Genomic DNA, 15439 nt, shown 5'->3' with positions numbered 1-15439 from the left:
TGATTTATTAGTAGGTATAGAAACATCTTCCAGAGAGAATAGTTCCATTAAGGGTTCATTTTCCTGAGTGTGCATGCGTTTAATGTGCATGTCCGAACTGTAATTGAAAAAATCGTAGAATAAGTAACATCTGGGGTTCACAATGGAGTGAATGCGGAAACATTTTTAATTCGCCGACCAAATATTCCTTTAAGAACGCTAGCTTTCGGCTTGACCCAATCTGAGGTACACATCCAGATGACCCGGCAGTAACAATCGTAGAGGTGCTCCCTTTTATGCCCTAGCCGAACTAACGAGAACGTAGGGCATAAGCACAGGAGCCAAGCAACCCAGCTTGGCCAAAACTTAAGTCATATCGATACATATAATGGCGAAGAAAAGGTACAAATAGAAAAACGCATATGTATTGGGCTTGATGCTCGAAAAAATAATAACAAGCTTCTGTACGAGAAGCCCCCAGGTATAATGAACGTACATATGTAGAGATGTACGCATCAAGTAGGGATGGTCTAGCCGTACTAAAGCCGTAAGGCTAAAGAAAAAACAAAAAAAGGTAAAAACGAAAAGAGAGGGAAAAAATAACTATAATAATAGGAGGGAGGAAACGAACACAGAGTTCGGCGCTAGGCATAAAATCGTCGTAGTCTGGCCGCGTTCCAAGGGTTCGGCTCCAGGTGATTGTCTGACACATCACGTAGGCGGTACACTCCTCCAGTGAGAAATTCATCAATGATGAAGGGACCCTCCCACTTGGGCTTGAGTTTGTTCCTTTTCTTCTCCGGCAAGCGTAGAACAAGTTCACCAACGTTATAAGTCTTGGCCCGCACGTCTCTTCTTTGGTACCTGCGAGCCTGTTGTTGATAATATGCGGAACGGGCACGTCGTGCTCCTCCCCCAAGGTATCTAAGCTATCCTGCCAATCCAGCTCGGCTTCTCTCTCTTCGTACATACGCACTCGAGGTGTGTCATGAATAATATCACAGGGTAACACTGCTTCCGCACCGTACACCATGAAGAAGGGTGTATATCCGGTAGTGCGGTTGGGCGTGGTCCGCAGCCCCCAGAGTACGGAGTCGAGTTCCTCCACCCAGTGCTTATCTGATTCCTTCAAAGACTGCACTAGTCTGGGTTTGATGCCGCTCATGATTAGACCATTAGCCCGTTCGACTTGACTGTTTGTCTGTGGGTGATAGACAGAGGCGTAATCGAGCTTAATGCCTAGATTAGCACACCAGGTTTTCACTTCATTGGTTGTGAAATTGGAGCCATTATCGGTGATTATGTTGTGCGGGACACCGTAACAGTGTACCACGCCGTATATGAAATCTATTACTGGCCTAGCTTCAGCCGTTTTGACTGGTTTAGCCTCTATCCACTTAGTGAATTTATCCACCATGACCAGCAGATACTTTCTCTTATGGCTTCCTCCTTTAAGGGGTCCGACCATATCGATTCCCCAGACCGCAAAAGGCCAAGTGATGGGGATTGTTTGTAAGGTAGTGGGGGACATATGGCTCTGGTTGGCAAAGAGTTGGCATCCGACGCAGCATTGGACAAGGTCTTGTGCATCTGCTTGGGCCGTCGGCCAATAAAACCCTATACGGAAGGCCTTGCTAACAAGGGCCCGAGATGCGGCGTGGTGACCGCCGAGTCCGGCATGAATTTCGGCCAAGAGCTGACGCCCCTCTTCCTCGGATATACATCGCTGAAGGACTCTGATAGAGATTTTCTTATAGAGCTCTCCGTCATGAACCTTGTAGGCCTTCGAACGCCGGACAATGCAGCGGGCCTCATTCTGGTCCTCAGGAAGCTCCTTCCATTTAAGGTAGGCTAGGAAGGGTTCGATCCATGGGGCTATGACTTCCATGATGAGATGCATCGACGGTGCTATTTCAGTGGCTGAGCCTCCGACGACGTCGGTGTTTCCGGGATCTGGGGTTATGTTTGGATCCGGACTAGTGTTGCCGTTTTCCCCCTGCCACACCACAGATGGCTCAAAAAGCCTTTCCAGGAAGATATTAGATGGGATGGGGTCGCGCTTAGCGCCGATACGAGCAAGAACATCTGCCGCTTGATTACTTTCTCGAGCCACGTGATGGAACTCGAGCCCCTCGAACCGGGCCGACATTTTTATGACTGCGTTATGATACGCTGCCATCTTCGGATCTTTGGCATCAAAGTCTCCATTTATTTGAGATATTGCAAGGTTTGAGTCCTCGCGCACTTCTAGGCGTTGTATGCCCATGGAGGCAGCCATCCGGAGACCATGCAATAAGGCCTCATATTCTGTTGCGTTATTGGAGTCTGTGTATAGTATTTGGAGGACGTACTGAACGACGTCTCCAGTAGGGGACGTTAAAACGACACCCGCTCCTAACCCTGCCAGCATTTTGGAGCCATCGAAATACATGACCCAATTGGAATATGTGTCGTACTCTTTATGGAGTTCGGCTTCTGTCCATTCAGCGACGTAGTCGGCCATTACTTGGGATTTGATAGCTCGACGTGGTTTATATGTGATGTCTAATGGGAGGAGCTCAATGGTCCAATTGGCAATCCGGCCCATAGCATCGCGGTTGTTTATAATGCCAGGTGGTACTTCAGAAGCCACCATGATCAAACACTCCTAGAAGTAGTGACGGAGCTTTCGGGATGCCATGAAGACCGCGTATGCTATTTTTTGATAATGAGGGTACCGGGATTTGCATGGTGTAAGGACAGTGGATACGTAGTATACTGGCTTCTGAAGCGGGAATTTATGTCTGTCCTGTTCTCGTTCAACGACGAGTACGTCACTCACCACCTGATGTGTTGCCGATATGTATAATAACATTGGTTCGCCGGCGTTTGGTGCGGCCAGGATTGGATTGCTTGCAAGAATGGTTTTTATTTCCTCCAGTCCGGCTGTTGCCGCTTCCGTCCACTCGAAGTGGTTGGTTCGCCGTAGAAGGCGATAGAGTGGCAGTGCCTTTTCTCCCAATATGGAGATAAAGCGGCTTAGAGCTGCCATGCAACCCGCGAGCTTTTGAACTTGTTTAAGGTGTGTTGGCTTAGCCAATTGTGACAGAGCTCGGATTTTGGCTGGGTTTGCTTCAATTCCTCTATTGGAGACGATGAAGCCCAATAGTTTTCCAGCAGGGACGCCGAAAATGCACTTTTCCGGATTGAGATTAATGTCATACTCGCGGAGGTTCTCGAATGTGAGACATAAATCGTCTATTAGTGTTTCGATGTGCCTAGTTTTGATGACGACGTCGTCCACATAAGCTTCAACTGTCTTGCCGATTTGTTTCTCCAGGCATGTTTGAATCATGCGTTGGTATGTGGCACCGACGTTCTTGAGCCCGAAGGGCATGGTGTTGAAGCAGAATGACCCATATGGTGTGATGAATGCTGTTGCAGCTTGATCGGACTCCTTCATTTTGATTTGATGGTATCTGAAATATGCGTCAAGGAAACACAATGAGTCGTGTCCTGCGGTGGCATCGATGATTTGATCGATGCGGGGAAGGGGGAAGGGATCCTTGGGGCATGCCTTGTTGAGGTCTTTGAAATCGACGTACATGCACCAGGATTTGTCCTTCTTTGGCACCATCACCAAATTTGCGAGCCAGTCCGGATGTTTTATTTCTCTAATGAATCCGGTCTCGATTAGCTTGGCTAGCTCTTCCCCCATAGCTTGGCGTTTGGGTTCGGAAAAGCGCCGCAGTGTTTGCTTGAACGGCTTGTGTCCCTTCAATATGTTGAGGTTGTTTTCGGCCAACTCATGTGGGATTCCTGGCATATCAGAAGGGTGTTAGGCGAATATATCCCAATTCTCGCGCAGGAACTCTTGTAGAGCGGCGTCAACCGTCGGGTCTAGTTGTGCTCCGATGGATGCTGTCTTCTTGGGGTCCGTTGGATGGACTTGGAATTTGACTATTTCTTCAGCCGGTTTGAATGAGGTGGATTTGGGTCGTTTGTCTAGGACCACATCATCTCTGTCCACCGTGGAGCGCAGCGCGGTTAACTCTTCGGCCGCAAGGGCTTCAGATAATGCCTCAAGGGCCAGGGACGCAGTCTTATTCTCAGCGCGGAGTGCTATGTCCGGATCACTAACTAGAGTGATTATACCGTTGGGCCCGGGCATCTTAAGCTTCATGTACCCGTAATGGGGTATTGCTTGAAAGCGCGTAAATGCATCTCTCCCTAAGAGGGCATGATATCCGCTGTTGAAGGGGGACACCTGGAAGGTTATTTCTTCGGACCAATAGTTCTCCGGCGTGCCGAATATCACGTCGAGGGTGATTTTTCCCTCACACCATGCCTCCCGACTGGGAATGATTCCTTGGAAGGTCATGCTGCTTTGCTCGATGCGGCTCCTGTCTATTTCCATGTATTGTATCCTCATAGATGAGGTTCAGTCCACTGCCGCCGTCCATGAGAACCTTGGTGAGCCGAAAGCCATCCACAATTGGGCTGAGGACCAAGGCGGCTGGTGTTCGGACCGTCCTGTCTTTTTGTTCGTCGCCAGCGTTGAAGGTTATCGATGTGTCGTTCCAGTGGTTTATTGTTGTGGTTTGGCAGATTTCGGCGAGTTCGCAGAGTGCCCTTTTGCGCCTATTGTTTGAAGTGAATGTCTCAAAGACTGTCAGTACTCTGGGTTCGTCGTCTTCTGGAGGGTGTTGCTCTGGGGTGTCTTTGGTGAGGATGTCCTCGCCGTTTTTGGCTACCTGCCGGAGTATCCAACATGCTCTAAGGCTGTGGGTTGGTATGGTATCCGGTGTGGTGTGTATTTTGCATGGGCCATGAAGCCATCCCTCCAGAACGGTTCCGCGCCGCGTGATGGGTTTCCATTTCTTGGCTATTGATCTGGGCGCGTTACAGGGGTGTGCCCTTTTTGCCTGGACCAGTGGTTGAGTTGGGACCGATAGCTTCCAAACTGTCTGATCTCTCCAGGCGCTCTCCATTGCACTGTACTTCTGTACAATAGTTGCCAAGTCAGCGAAGTGTAGTATGCGGCGGTGATTAATGGCATTGAGGAGTCCTTCGTTCGTGCAATTGTTGCGGAACACCGATATTGCTTCTTCGTCGCGGCAATCTTTAACCTTGTCCTTGACAAGGAGGAATCTAGCCCAAACGTGGTGGACCGTTTCCTAAGACTGTTGTTGTATGCTCGTGAGAGCACTTATGTCTGGGTGGGTGGGTGGAATTGGATCTGAACCCTGACCCGATCGATGATCCGAAGTCTGAGGTTTTTCCGGACTGAACAGTCCGGGCTCCGGAGTATCTTCTGATTTTTGAAGCCTGCCATCCGACTCTAAGTTCGGAGGACGAGGCGTGTCTTTCTGCCGGTAGGTATCCGGCTTCTCGAGGTCGGAGATCCAAACATAATTCGTCCTCAAGATAGAGAAAGGGTTATCTTACTCCTCGACTACCGCTATCTGGTGGGTGATCGGTAGAGAATTAATCGCCCTCTGGTCGGGTTTAAGCCCCATCCGATCATAGTCTGTAGCGACCCCCAAGGCGGCGATGCGATCTAGGAGTTCGTTCAAAGACGATAACTCCGTCGGATCCATCCGTTTGGCGTATTCAGAATCAATGCAGATACGTTTTTCGATGACTCGTGAGGTCATCCTTGTCAGCTCGAAGGCCGAGTGAGCGATCATGGTAAAACCGCCCAGGCGGAGGGTTTGTCCTGAGGCCAGAGCTCCTTCGGAGGTGATATTTTCCTTGACGATAAGTCGAGCCATCAATCTCTGCGATGACGGCACAGTGGAACTCTCAATGAAAGAACCAATGTCGGTGTCAAAACCGGCGGATCTCGGGTAGGGGGTCCCGAACTGTGCGTCTAAGGTTGATGGTAACAGGAGACAGGGGACACGATGTTTATCCAGGTTTGGGCCCTCTCTATGGAGGTAATACGCTACTTCCTGCTTGATTGATCTTGATGAATATGAGTATTACAAGAGTTGATCTACCACGAGATCATAATGGCTAAACTCTAGAAGTCTAGCATGTATGACTACGGTATTGAGTATATCCTTTCCAGACTACACCCTCCGGTTTATATAGACACCGGGGGGATCTAGGGTTACATATATAGAGTCGGTTACATAAGATGGAATCTTCATAGTTGTTCGCCAAGCTTGCCTTCCATGCCAAGGAGAGTCCCATCCGGACACGGGTACAGTCTTCGATCTTCATATCTTCATAGCCCATCAGTCCGGCCCATAGATAACAGGCCGGACGCCCGAGGACCCCTCAGTCCAGGACTCCCTCAATGTTCCTAGATGATAAGCTTTCAATGTGATGTGCATCTTTATGTAAAATAGGCGAATGAGCTTTTCATATGCATCTCTCTCCCCCTTTGACATCTATTTCCAAGAAGGGTCGGCTTCAAGGGTATGAGTCAAGTGGGCGGGGTTCTGAAGAGGCATATATAGCTAGGCAGAATGTGGCTTTAGATGCAGATAGAGGGAAAGAATCATTGAGTGGAGCTGGAGATAAGAATCAGTAAATCTGGAAAAAGTCCTCTCTCAGTAGTGAAATCGGTTGCGCGGGTTTGTGTCAATCGCTGACTCCGAAATGGTGAAGTCACAGATAGAGCCTATCGGTAGAGCCGAACTAGTCCATTTTGGTGGAACCGATGAACTATGTACAAGGGTATCTTGTACTTTGGTCCTATCGAGAAACTTTGACCGGAGTGACCGAGTTCAACGCAGAAAGAAGATTTTTTCAACTCGGCTCACATGAAATAGAGTTCTCACAAAGATTTTCAAGGAATTAAGGATTTGCAATGAATTAAAGAGGGTGAAAAGGAAATACAGAAAATAGAAAAGAATCTAGATGAGAAACACTCTAGCAAAATAAACGCAAAGAAAATGGAACTAAGGATGGGGAACACTAGAGAACTTCATCTAGAAAGGATCGACGACAAAGTCACCTATGTTAGAGTATATTGACTTAGGAGTCAAGTGAGTTCACTTGATCATAGGCCATACTCATCGTTAAGCTCAAAATGGGGTTGCCATTTTTCATTTAAGCATCTTAATGCATTTGTATCTTGTTGAATTGCTTCAACTCATGACTTGGAGCAAAACTTCTGTAAGACATAAAGACATACCCTGGGTTTGTTGTTGAACTTGATCATGTAGTTGAACTTGTGATGGATGCTCAATGTTTGATGTAGGCCATCAAGATTTGGGAGCATCTGTTTGAATTTAAAGCTCATCTTCCTACATGGGTTAGTCTTGCAAGGAATAACACTTATGTATCCAAATTGACAAGAGTGAATTTCATCATAAATTGTTAAAGGATATATTGACTGTGTTCATGCTTCCTTGATTTCAACAACCAAAGTATAGATACTTGGTCATAACAAGATTGCTCAAGATATGAGTGAATTCCAATCTTGTGGAATGAGGCTTATCCAAGTACCTACAAGAGTTAGATACCATACAAGGGTACAAATATATCCAAGATAAATGATCATCATCATAAGAGAAATATCAAGGATTAGTCATATAAGCTCATGCCTTGCATGTACCCAAAGGGGTCTTTACTCCAAATTTGAGGCATCAATGATGTTCAATTCACTCCTTAAATGAAAAATATATTCTCATCAAGAGGTTTAGTGAAGATATCTGCGCCAATTGTTTGTCGGTATGAACATGCCTAAGATTTATGTCACCTTTAGCAACATGATCATGAATGGAATGGTGATGAACTTCGATATGATTGGTTCGAGAATGTTTCATGGGATTGTGTGCAATCTTAATAGCACTCTCATTATCACAAATCAATGGAACATGTCTCACATGTATCCCATAATCTTTAAGAGTTTGAGTCATCCAAAGTAATTAAGCACAACATGATCCCGCGAGAATGTATTCCGCTTCGGTGGTGGATAATGATACCGAGTTTTGTTTCTTGGAGGACCAAGAGACAAGGGATGTACCAAGAAATTGACATGTACCCTAAGTGGATTTTATATCAACCTTGTCACCGGCATAGTCCGAGTCAGAATAGCCAACAAGATCAAAATATGACCTCTTAGGGTATGTACCAAATGCCAAAGTTTGGTGTATGGATCAAATATCTCACTATCCTTTTCACGGCCTTAAGATGACATTCTTTGAAGTAGCATGATACCGTGCACACATGCACACACTTAGCATAATGTTGGGATGGGAGGCGCAAAGATATGATAATGAACCAATCATAGATCGATAAACCTTTTGGTCAACCGGGTTGCCATCCTTAGTCAAGTCAAGATGTTCACTAGTAGGCATGGGTGTTTTCATACCTTTGCTTTCTTGCATGTTGAACTTCTTGAAAAGATCCTTGGTATACTTTACTTGTGAGACAAAGGTACCTTCCTTAGTTTTCTTGATCCGCAAACCAAGGAAAAATTTGAGTTCACACATCATACACATCTCAAACTTCTCCGACATTAACCTTCCAAAATTTTCACAAAAATGGGGATTATGAAGGAAATATGCCCTAGAGGCAATAATAAAGTTATTGTTTATTTCCTTATATCATGATAAATGTTTATTATTCATGCTAGAATTGTATTCACCGGAAACTTAGTACATGTGTGAATACATAGACAAAGAGAGTGTCACTAGTATGCCTCTACTTGACTAGCTCATTGAATCAAAGATGGTTAAATTTCCTAGCCATAGACATGAGTTGTCATTTGATTAATGGGATCACATCATTAGATAATTATGTGATTGACTTGACCCATTTTGTTAGCTTAGCACGATGATCGTTTAGTTTGTTGCTACTGCTTTCTTCATGACTTATACGTGTTCCTCTAACTATGAGATTATGCAATTCCCAAATACCGGAGGAACACTTTGTGTGCTACCAAACGTCACAACATAACTGGGTGATTATAAAGGTGCTCTACAGGTGTCTTCGATGGTACTTGTTGAGTTGGCATAGATCGAGATTAGGATTTGTCACTCCGATTGTCGGAGAGGTATCTCTGCGCCCTCTCGGTAATGCACATCACTATAAGCCTTGCAAGCAATGTGACTAATGAGTTAGTTGCGGCATGATGCATTACGGAACGAGTAAAGAGACTTGCCGGTAATGAGATTGAGCTAGGTATTGAGATACCGACGATCGAATCTCAGGCAAGTAACATATCGATGACAAAGGGAACAAGGTATGTTGTTATGCGGTTTGACCGATAAAGAACTTCATAGAACATGTAGGAGAAAATATGAGCATCCAGGTTCCTCTATTGGTTATTGACCGGAGACGTGTCTCGGTCATGTCTACATAGTTCTCGTACCCTTAGGGTCCGCACGCTTAACGTTCGGTGATGATCGGTATTATGAGTTTATGTGTTTTGATGTACCGAAGGTAGTTCGGAGTCCCGGATGAGATCAGGGACATGATGAGGAGTCTCGAAATGGTCAAGACGTAAAGATCGATATCTTGGACGACTATATTCGGACATCGGAAAGGTTCCAAGTGATTCGGGTATTTTTCGGAGTACCGGAGAGTTATGGGAATTTGCCGGGGAGTATATGGGCCTTATTGGGCTTTAGGGGAAAGAGAGAGGGGAGGTTGTGCGCCCCCAAGGCCTAGTCCGAATTGGACTAGGGGGAGGGGCGGCGCCCCCTCCTTCCTTCTCTTCTCTTTTCCCTTTCCTTCCCTCCTACTCCTACTACATGGAAGGGGGGAATCCTACTCCCGGTGGGAGTAGGACACCCCAGGGCGCGCCATAGAGAGGGCCAGTGAGGGAGTCCTGGATTAGGGGGTCTCCGGACAGCTGGATTATATCCTTTGCCAGACTGTTAGACTATGAAGATACAAGATTGAAGACTTCGTCTCGTGTCCGGATAGGACTCTACTTGGCGTGGAAGGCAAGCTAGGCAATACGGATATGGATATCTCCTCCTTTGTAACCGACCTTGTGTAACCCTAACCCTCTCCGGTGTCTATATAAACCTGAGGGTTTTAGTCCGTAGGACAACAGACAATCATACCATAGGCTAGCTTCTAGGGTTTAGCCTCTCTGATCTCGTGGTAGATCTACTCTTGTACTACCCATATCATCAATATTAATCAAGCAGGACGTAGGGTTTTACCTCCATCAAGAGGGCCCGAACCTGGGTAAAACATTGTGTCCCCTGCCTCCTGTTACCATCCGGCCTAGACGCACAGTTCGGGACCCCCTACCCGAGATCCGCCAGTTTTGACACCGACATTGGTGCTTTTCATTGAGAGTTCCTCTGTGTCGTCACCTTTAGGCCCGATGGCTCCTCCGATCATCAACAACGATGCGGTCCAGGGTGAGACCTTTCTCCCCAGATAGATCTTCGTGTTCGGTGGCTTTGCACTGTGGGCTAATTTGCTTGGCCATCTGGAGCGGATTGAAAGCTACGCCCCTGGCCATCAGGTCAGATTGGAAGATTGAACTACACAGCCGACATCCGCGGAGACTTGATCTTCGACGGATTCGAGCCACAGCCGTGCGCGCTGCACTGTCATGATGGGTATGTCCTAGCTCTGCCGCCGAACAGTACCCCAGAGGCCGCGCCCGATTCAGCTCCGACCCTTAGCTCAGAGCCAACTGCGCGAATCGAGGACGGGTGCCTAGACACCGCCTCAGGGGCTGCAGTCTCAATGGCGATCGAGCCGAACACTAGCCTAATCCTCTGCGAAGCCCGTGACTCCAAGGTGCCGGACTCTTTTCCGGACTCCGAACCATTCGCGCCCCTGCCAATCGAATCTGATTGGGCGCCGATCATGGAATTCACCGCTACGGATATCTTTCAGCACTCGCCCTTCGGCGACATTCTGAATTCACTAAAGTCTCTCTGTTTGTCAGGAGAGCCCTAGCCGGACTATGGCCAACAGGATTGGGATGCGGACGACGAAGAAATTCGACGCCCACCCACCACCCACTTCGTAGCCACTGTCGATGATTTAACCGACATGCTCGACTTCGACTCCGAAGACATCAACGGTATGGACGACAATGTAGGAGACGAACATGAACCAGCGCCTATAGGGCACTGGAAAGCCACCTCGTCATATGACATATACATGGTGGATACACCCAAAGAAGGAAATGGCGACGAGATAATGGAGGATGACCCCTCCAAGAAGCAACCCAAGCGTCGACGTCAGCGGCGCCGCTCTAAGTCCCGCCAAAGCAAAAGTGGTGATACCGGCGCAGGAGATAATAACACTCCGGATAGTGCCAAAGACAACAACAATCCCCTCCAGCAAGATTTAGAGCAGGAGGATGGAGGAGCCAGCCCTCCTGAGAGAGCGGCAGACAGAGAGGAGGAGGATGACAATTACATGCCCCCCTCCGAAGACGAGGCAAGCCTCGGCGACGATGAATTCGCCGTACCAGAGGATCACGTCGAACAAGAGCGCTTCAAGCGCCGGCTTATGGCCACGGCAAATAGCCTGAAGAAAAAGCAGCAGCAGCTTCAAGCTGATCAAGATCTGCTAGCTGACAGATGGACTGAAGTCCTCGCGGCCGAGGAATATAAACTCGAGCGCCCCTCCAAGAATTACCCAAAGTGCAGGTTACTACCCCGACTGGAGGAAGAAGCGTATCATACGGCTGATCGGCCACCTCGTGGCCGCGATAGAGAGGCATTCCAGCCAAAAACTCAGCCTCCACCCTGACGCCATTCAAATAAAAAGGCATGGGGAGATACACCAGACCTACGAGACATATTGGAGGACAAAGCAAAGCATGCAAGATCGATCTACGGATCATGAGGGCGCACAACTCTGCGAGACGATAAAAGTCACGCCGGATACAGTAAAAGCAAATCCTGCCGGGCCGAACACAGCGGGCAAGACCCATTCGAGCTGCGTCGCGATATAGCCCAATACAGAGGCGCCACACAACCCTTATGCTTCACAGACGAAGTAATGGATCATCAATTCCCAGAAGGTTTCAAACCTGTAAATATTGAATCATACGACGGCACAACAGATCCAGCAGTATGGATCGAGGATTTCCTCCTCCACATCCACATGGCCCGCGGCGATGACTTACACGCCATCAAATACCTCCCACTAAAGCTCAAAGGACCAGCGCGGCATTGGCTTAACAGCTTGCCAGCGGACTCCATTAGCTGTTGGGAAGATCTGGAAGCCGCATTCCTCGACAACTTTCAGGGCACTTATGTGCGACCACCAGACGCCGATGACTTGAGCTACATAATTCAGCAGCCAGAAGAGTCGGCCAGGCAATTCTGGACTCGGTTCCTTACAAAGAAAAATCAAATCGTCGACTGTCCGGATGCAAAGGCCTTAGCGGGTTTCAAACACAACATCCCAGACGAGTGGCTAGCCCGGCACCTTGGTTAGGAAAAGCCGAAATCTATGGCAGCTCTCACGATGCTCATGACCCGCTTTTGTGCGGGAGAAGACAGCTGGTTGGCTCGCAGTAATAACATATCAAAGAACCATGGTACCTCCGATACCAAGGACGACAATAGCAGGTCACGTTGCAAAAAACATAAGCGTTGCATTAACAACGAAAATACCGAGGATACGGTAGTCAATGCCGGATTCAAAGGCTCTAAACCCGGTCAGCGGAAAAAGCCATTCAAACAAAGTACGCCGGGTCCGTCCAGCTTGGACCGTATACTCGATCGCTCGTGTCAAATACACGGCACCCCAGACAAGCCAACCAATCACACCAACAGGGATTGTTGGGTGTTCAAGCAGGCCGGCAAGTTAATTGCTGAAAACAAGGACAAGGGGTCGCATAGCGATGACGAGGAGGAGCCCCGGCAGCCGCACACCGGAGGACAGAAGAGGTTTCCCCCGCAAGTGCAGACGGTGAACATGATATACGCAACCCACATCCCCAAGAGGGAGCGGAAGTGTGCGCTCAGAGGCGTATATGCGTTGGAGCCAGTCGCCCCAAAGTTCAACCCTTGGTCCTCCTGCCTGATCACCTTCGATCGCAGGGACCACCCCACTAGTATCCGTCATGGCGGATTCGCCGCACTGGTCCTAGACCCAATCATTGACGGATTTCACCTCACTCGAGTCCTTATGGATGGCGGCAGCAGCCTGAACCTGCTTTATCAGGACACTGTGTGCAAAATGGGTATAGACCCCTCAAGGATCAAGCCCACAAAAACGACCTTTAAAGGCGTCATTCCATGTGTAGAGGCCCATTGCACAGGCTCAATTACACTGGAAGTGGTCTTCGGATCCCCGGATAACTTCTGAAGCGAAGAGTTAATCTTCGATATAGTCCCGTTCCGTAGTGGTTATCACGTGCTGCTCGGGCGAACCACATTTGCTAGATTCAATGCGGTACCGCATTATGCATACCTCAAGCTCAAGATGCCAGGACCTCGCGGAGTTATTACAGTCAATGGAAACACAGAGCGCTCTCTCCGAACAGAGGAGTACACCGCGGCCCTCACAGCAGAAGCGCAAAGCAGCCTCTCAAGGCAATCAACCAGTTCGGTGCTTCAAAGCCCGGACACCTTCAAGCGCGCTCGGAGCAATCGGCAAATAGACCGCTTGGCGCGATCTGAGCTCGTGTAGGAATACGGCGGCCACCCCAATCCCAGCCCAACGGCGAAACTCGTGCCACGCGTACATAATTACGCATTAAAAATACCATGGGCACAGGTGGGGAGGGGGGGCACAACTGCGGCACACCCCAAGACGCGGCTTAAACCGCACTAGGGGCTTCCCGTTTGGTTATTTTTCTTTTTTTTTCAGGACCTTAATCTCTGGAAACACTGTCCGGCAGCACTATTGCCGAACACATGATGCAGCAACCAAGGAGGCAGACAGCTACGTCATACCATAGAATTCCCAGGTGGATTACAGTAACGAGCGAAATATTTGATTTAATATCATTCCTTAGCTTGCCCTTGGAAGGGACATAGTCCTACTCTTTGCTTATCACACTATCTGTATCACTCTGCTTTAACGCAATTTTTTGAATAAACAATGCATGACATTACGACTATTATTGCATATATATGTGTGTGTGTGTTCATTAATGATGCCTTGCAACCGTACACTTTGGTACGGCCAATACACCAGGGGCTTACGTACCCCACAATACGGTGTGAAAAGTCTGAACACTTTCACAAGTGCGGCACCCCGAACTTATAGCATTATATGCATCAGCTCCGAATCATGTCTTTGGTCAAATGTTGGGTTTGCCCAGCTCCTATGTTTTGGTACCTTACGTTCCGCTCTATCGGCTAAGGTAGCGCTAGGAGAACTACTGCGATTGTGCCCCGGTTCTGCTGGGTTCAGCACCTCAGTAGAGAAAGCTAAAACGGACTGTCATGATAAGGCGAGAGATTGGTCGCTGTTCGGCGAGGTTTTCGAGTCCCTAAAGACTTATGCCGCTTAGAGCGAGGGGCCGGCCCTGTCCGGCTTAAAGGCGTGTATCGCGCCCCAAATTCGGCCTTCCGAATACCAGGGGCTTCGCCAGAATTTAAAATTATAGAATTCTATGGCTAAGTGAGAGTGATAAAGCATTATTAGTCCGGTTGCCTTGTTCGCTGTGCTGAGCACCTCCCTCGAAGGACCCAAACATGGGAACAAGAGTGCTCAGGTTTATCCCGAACACCCCAGCACTCGTGGCATGGGGGCAGAAGCCGAGGACTATCCATCTCTCAGATTGGATAAATAGCCAAAGAGAAGGTAATATTTTAAATTCAAACAAGTGTTGCATAGCGCATATGAAACAAGTTTTCATAAATACAGGATGAAACGAGCAAGTCTCACTCAAATATTACATCTTTTGAACACTCGTCCGCTATGAGACGGGCACCCGTCAGAACACCCTCGTAGTACATCTCGGGGTGGCGGTGCTCCTTGCCCTCCGGTGGCCCCTCCTTGATTAGCTTCACGACATCTAGCTTGACCCACTGCAATTTCACACGGGCGAAAGCCCAACGTGCACCCTCAATGCAGACAGACCGCTTTACGACCTCCAGCCGCGGGCAGGCATCCACAAGCCGCCTCACCAGGCCGAAGAAGCTGTTTGGAAGGACGTCGCCAGGCCACAGCCGGACTATAAAGCCCTTCATGTCCTGATCGGCCGCCTTATGTAGCTCGACCATCTGCCTCAGTTGGTCGCTCATTGGCACCGGGTGTTCGGCCTCAGCATACTGAGACCAGAACAGCTTCTCCGTTGAGCTTCCATCCTCGGCCTGGTAAAATTGTGCGGCATCGGACACGCTGCGGGGCAAATCTGCGAATGCTCCTAGAGAGCTCCGGATTCGGGTAAGTAATCGGTAATTTACTTTTACATGCTTGCTTTGCATATAGAAAGCCTTACCCGCCGCTATCTTCTTCATTGCGTCGATCTCCTGGAGGGCCCTTTGGTCTTCGGCCTTGGCACTTTTTGCGCTCTCGAGGGCCGCGGCAAGCTCAGACTCCTGCGTCTTTGAGTCAAGCTCCAACGCCTCGTGCT

This window comes from Triticum urartu, chromosome 6 (genome assembly GCF_003073215.2).
Source record: "Triticum urartu cultivar G1812 chromosome 6, Tu2.1, whole genome shotgun sequence".
NCBI classification, from domain to species: domain Eukaryota; kingdom Viridiplantae; phylum Streptophyta; class Magnoliopsida; order Poales; family Poaceae; genus Triticum; species Triticum urartu.
This window is presented reverse-complemented; position numbering follows the sequence as displayed.